Source organism: Phascolarctos cinereus, unplaced genomic scaffold, assembly GCF_003287225.1.
Source record: "Phascolarctos cinereus isolate Bilbo 61053 unplaced genomic scaffold, phaCin_HiC Scaffold_2;HRSCAF=192, whole genome shotgun sequence".
NCBI classification, from domain to species: Eukaryota; Metazoa; Chordata; class Mammalia; order Diprotodontia; family Phascolarctidae; genus Phascolarctos; species Phascolarctos cinereus.
In genome coordinates, this window is record NW_027555625.1 from 131993897 (window position 1) to 131999896 (window position 6000).

General features: G+C 38.9%; 1 protein-coding gene across 1 annotated transcript in view; it reads left to right on the forward strand.

Annotated features, from left to right (window-relative positions):
• Positions 1-6000, forward strand: part of LOC110203767 (disintegrin and metalloproteinase domain-containing protein 2-like) — a 223909-nt gene that overhangs the window by 74217 nt on the left and 143692 nt on the right.

Sequence of the window (6000 nt, forward strand, 5' to 3'; positions counted from 1 at the left end):
GTCAGCTCAACACAGAGAGACAGAGAGTCTCAGATTTCACCCAAAAGAAAATTCCCCCAGTCTCTAATGTAGTAACCTGTGGATAAGAACATGTTTGAGGTTGAGCTTCTCTATGTCTCAGCTTCTTCCCAGAGTTTTTCTCTCCCCTCAGGGACCTGAAGATAGTCTGGAATGTCATGTCTTCTATCTTAAGGCTGGAAGCCAGAAGACCAGGATCTCTTTTCTCTAGCTCTCAACAACTCTGCCCCTCCCTTTCTAGATGCTCAACAAACATCTTTTTACTGGCCCACTACAGAATTTTCCAAGGAAGTAAAATTCACTGACCTATAGTTTTCAAAGTCTGGCTTTTTAAAAAAAAATCAGGACATTTGGCAAAGATACTAGAATGGTTTGCCATTTCCTTCTCCATCTCATTTTGAACATGAGGAAACTGAGGCAAACAGGGTTAAGTGATTTGCTCAGGGTCACAAAGCTAGTGAGTATCTGTGGCTGCATTTGAACTCAGGTCTTTTTGACTCCAGGACCAGCATTCTATTCCCTGCACCACCCACCTGTCCCCCAGTTGATAGTAGCTGATCATTATAAATATTTTGTATATATTGGTCTTTTCCTCTCTCTTTGCTCTTTCTAGGATATAGGATAAATAGTGGTTTCACTGGGTCAAAGAGTATGCACACTTCAGTGCCTTTTGGTACTGAGCTCCAAGTTGTTTTCCAGAACGGCAGCACCAATTCAAAATTCCACAAAGAGTTCATTACTGTATCTATTTTTCCATAGCCCCTCCAACAATTGTCATTTTCACAAATCTGATTGGTATTAGAACCTCAGAGTTGCTTTAATTTGCACGACTCTATTTGAAGTATTTATAAATGGTTCTTGACAGTGTGGACTTCTTCTTTTGCATATTGGAAAGACAGACTGTTGGGAAAAACATCCACCATACTTGACTATAAAAAGGGAGCTAGTACACCTAACATAATCTTTTTAGTCACTTTTTATATTTTCCCTTTCAACTTTCTTCCATAATGCAGCATGTGAGTGAGGGGGATTTCTCCACCAGGAATACATCTCTGTCTTTGTCATTAATCGTTCCTGAAGGTAGAAAGAAATCTCCACCTCATGCTTGGGAACTAAACCCCCTAGTCCCAACAAAGGACATCACACTTAGGAACTTCTATACAAGCAACCCTCTGCCCACAAGTTGCATTATCAAAATAATTCCATGTAAAAAAAAAAGATCATTTACATGATCTCTTGCACCCCTATCTTCCAGAAGTGTCCTTTGTTCTGTAGGAGCCATGTATATGATATTTTCACTGCAAGAGGCAGGACTCTCAGGAAATTCCCCTCTGCATACTATACTGACTCTCCAAACTCTCAAACTTACTTGCAAGGTAAGGCTTGCAGTGCCCAACAAATCTCACTTATCTGGCTAGAAAGATTATATTTCTGAATTGGATTACCTAAAAATGTCTTTTCTTAATTTTTAAAAAAATTTTGTGTATTCAGTATTTTATTTTCCCAGTTACATATAAAAAGAATTTTAACATGTTTTTAAAACTTTGAGTTCCAAATTCTCTCCCTTCCTCCCTTTCCACTGCACTCCCAACTAAGAAGCAAGCAATTCAATATAGGTCATAACATGCAAAACATACAAAACATTTCCATAATAGTCATGCTGTTAAAGAAAACATAGACCCCCCAAAAAAAATCTCAAGAAAGATAAAGAAAGTTAAAAAAAAGTATGCTCCAATCTGTATTCAGACACCATCAGTTCTTTTTCTGGGATGGATAGCATATTTCAACCAAAGTCTTTCAGAGCTGTCTTTGTATTGTCATTGTATTGTGATACAGAAAGGCACTGTCGAGCCTGAGGATGCAGAACAATTGTACTGCAGAGATTCTTCCCGGGTTTGGTTCATAACCTTTGTGTATCTAATGTAATCAAAGCAATGAAGACACAGAAATCACTGCCAAGATGAAAGACGTCCTATATTAAGGAAAAATGGCCACCACAGGCCCATTGCTTTGCCAGCAGAGGTTTGACTGACAGTGAGTCTCACTACACTGTCCATAAGCTTAAGTTATCGTCTTTAAAGTGGGACATTACTAAGACATTCAGAAAGAATATATACGGAGCAAAACTCCAAGTGTGGACTGGTAACAATCTACTGACTTATCTCTTGACCAGCACCAAGTTGGATTCCGCTTTCTAGAATAAGCCTGCCTGTCACACAACACTACAACTATGTATGGTGATACCAGAAGATTAGGAACATTTTGTGAAGCTCAAGTCACTAGATTACAAATGAACAGAAGTATGGCCAAGAACTTGGGACTTCCATCAGAAAGCATGCCAAGCATGTGTGTGAATCTGGTGATGCTGAATCAGTCTTTTTTGCCACAGCTGTCTACAAATGACTGGTGGTGAGAAAAAATACATTGCAGAGGACTAAGAGAAGTAAAAGCACCCCCCAAAAGGAAAATGAACCTACTCATTTAAAGTTCCAGATAGCAAAAAGCATCTTACTGCCAAGGCAAGGGCAGAAGGTGGAGCTGTGCAGTGGAGCGCTGCCTTGAACTGTGACTAATCCCACACATGAAATCAGGATGAGGTTGGTATTGTCCAAAAGCATACAACTCAATAGCCATGAATACCTTACATGATAACTTTGGACATATGAATCAAGAAAGAACCCTAGGGCTGGTAACAAACCAAGATAACTGTAGATGTCATTAAGAAGTTGTGAAATTTACATCTTTATACCTTTGTGTACAAAGGAAAATACTACCAACGCACACTTCATATTTAGAGCATGTAAGTACCAACAAATTTAAAAGGAGATAGTAAAAATGTGCGTTATATCATAGTACCAACTGACCATTTCACTAGATATGTACAAGTATTACCCAACCAAAAGTATCTATTTTTGCTAAGGTGCTATGGGGAAAGTATTTGTCAGTATGTGAACTCCCTGGCAAAATCCATGCTAGCCGAGGTAGAGACTTAGAGAGCAAGCTACCTAAGGAAATGTTGACCTTGGCAATTATCAGAAAGTTAAAAACTACTGCTAACCATCCTCGAAGAGATCTACAGCCTCAACATTTAACTGCAAATTGTTGGACACATTAGATAGCTGTCATTGTCACTGTTGTTGTTCAGTCATTTTCAGTTGTGTCCAACTCTCATGACAAAGATACTGGATTGGACTGCCATTTTCTTCTCCAGGTCATTTTATAGATGATGAACTGAGGCAAACAGGATTAAGTGACTTGCCCAGGGTCAAACAGCTAGTCAGTGTCTAACGCCACATTTGAACTAATGAACATGAGTCTTCCTGACTCTAAGCCCCGTATTCTCTCTGCTATGCCACCTAGCTGCCCTTGAACATGTTAGATATATCTCATAATTTAAGGAGAAGCTGAGAGATCTCTACTAACCATTCACAGCTCCATCTCTTAAAATCTGTGACAAAAAACAAAAGACATTATCTTGCCAAAGTATGATGTCAAGAAGTTAAACAAGGAGATAAGAGTTTTATTGAGGAACACTGGCATTCACATTATCTGACCAATGGAAAGCGCACTCATACAAAGTTATTGAGAGACGAGGCAACTTACTTGTTTACAAGATAGCACCACATAGCAAAGAATTGGAAATTGAGAAGATACCCATCAATGGGGAATGGCAAAGCAAGCTGTGGTATATGAATGTAATGGAATACTCTTGTGCTATAACAAATGATGAACAGGCTGACTTCAGAAAAACCTGGAAAGACTTATATGGTCTGATGCTGACTAAAGTGAGCAGAACCAAGAGGACTCTGTACACAATAACAGCCATGTTATGCAATGACTAATATTGTTAAACTGAACCCTTCTCAGCATTACAAGGATCTAAGACATCTCCAAAGGCCTTGGGATGGAAAATGCTGTCCACATCCAAAGAAAGAACTATGGAAGTCGAATCGCTATCACTTAGTTTTACCTTCTGTTGAGTTTTGTTTCATCTTTCTGATGGTTCCTCCTATTGGTTTTAATTTTTACTTACAACTTCACTAATGTGAAAATATGTTTAATGGATATGTAAATGTAAAGCCTATATCAGATTGTGCGCCATCTTGAGGAGGGTGGGGGGAGGAAAGGGGAGAAAAATTTTCAACTCAAAAGCATATGGAAGTAATTGTTGATAAATCAAAATAAATTAATACAATTAAAAAAAAAAAGATAGCACCAGACAATGCACGGGGCCGTACTGGAACTACTGACCACAGCCACTACTGCCCATAGGAGAGTCAGGGCTTTCTATTGAGTAAGTGGAAAGAAGTGATGGATACCTAAGGAAAGGCTGGGAAAAAAAAAACCCTGTCCACCAGCTATACAAAAACCTTCTGACTCAGCTATGGGCTCCATTAAAGGAGACTTCTGTGCATTATTAAAGGGCAGGAGAATTGAACCCAGAGGCAATTCCTTTCCAGTCTAAGAGTGCTACTGAGATTCTTAGGGTACACATTCAAACAACAGAGCTCCAACATCCTGACAGTCAACCTGGCATGGCTGCCACCCCACAAATAAGTCTAATGATCCTAATGGTTAGCCTATACCAACAATGGGAGAGCTCCTTTATTTATTTTGTGTGGCATATATTCTCATATGTATACTTTCTCTGGTTTCTGTTTTGCTATAAACTTGGATAAATGAGTTTCTTTGCCATTTTTTATATGGGTTCGTTGTGGAACTGGTATTTGGTAGGAAGGGAATGAAGCCCTGGACATAAAGCCTGGGGCCCCCTTTCCCCATTAATAAATAGCATCAGGAGTTCAGCTTAAGTTACTTCCCCTACACTAACAATACTCAAGAGAGCAGTTAAATATAATTCTAACCAGGTACCCCCTCTCTCCAAGAAGAACAAAGTAGCCATGTTCTGGCTTCAACCTCCTACTTTTCTTCCCAGAAAGAATTAGTCTCCTTTGGAGAAAGGTGGGGAAGGGGAAGATCCTCAAAATGTTTATTCTTGCCTCCCTTTGAGCCATGTTGTGACAGCCGTACTACACAGATACAGAGTCTGAGGCTCAGAAAGAACAAATGCCTACTCCAAGTTAGCACCGCTCATAAATGTCAAGCTAAGACTTGAACCTAGGCCCTGCTATTACCAAATCCATCCATAAATTACTATATTTTATAAAGCTCTGTCAGTGAATTATTTGAAATCACCCTTTCTTGCCCTGGAGAAACTTACCAACTGAAGATAAATTGTATCGATTTGGGACAGCATTTTAAAGAGACCTGGGCCATCAACCATTCCTCCCACCCTTTCTTCCTACCCCATTGCTCTCCTTCCACCTACCTCCTCAAAAAATCTTTTTTAATTCTAAGAATTGGAGAGGCAGCATGATATAGTAGAAAGAGTGCTAAATTTAGAGTCCACAAAGGTTGAGTTCAAATAGCTCATTATATGATCATGAGAAATCTCTCTGAGTCCTAATCCTCATGTATAAAATGGAGTTAATAATACCCATATCACCTACCTCACAAAGCTGTGAGCATCAAATGAGATAATGTGAACAAGGTACTTTGTAAAGCACTAAAAAAAGCCACCTATTGTTAAGAAGACAAGCAAATTATTAACTAAATGCTGACAGTAACTAGCATGCTAGTTTTAAATGCATTTTATGATGCCTATAGACTTGGATTGAAATGTATTATTTGCCATTTTGACTGAAGTTTACCCTGGAGTCCACTTAAACCCTCTACCAACAACAAGGGTTCTTAGTTTGGGGCTAAGATTTCAGGGCATCTGTAAACTTGGATAGAAAAAAAAAATTACAGCATGATTTTCACTAACCTCTAAATGAAACTTAGCATTTCCTTCAATTTTATGTAAAGATATTATTCTGATTAGTTTAGCATTTTCACCTTACTGCCAAATGGATCCATGACACACAAAAAGTTTAAGAACCCCTGGTCTACAGTATGGCACAGTATGTTTAAGCTTTCATA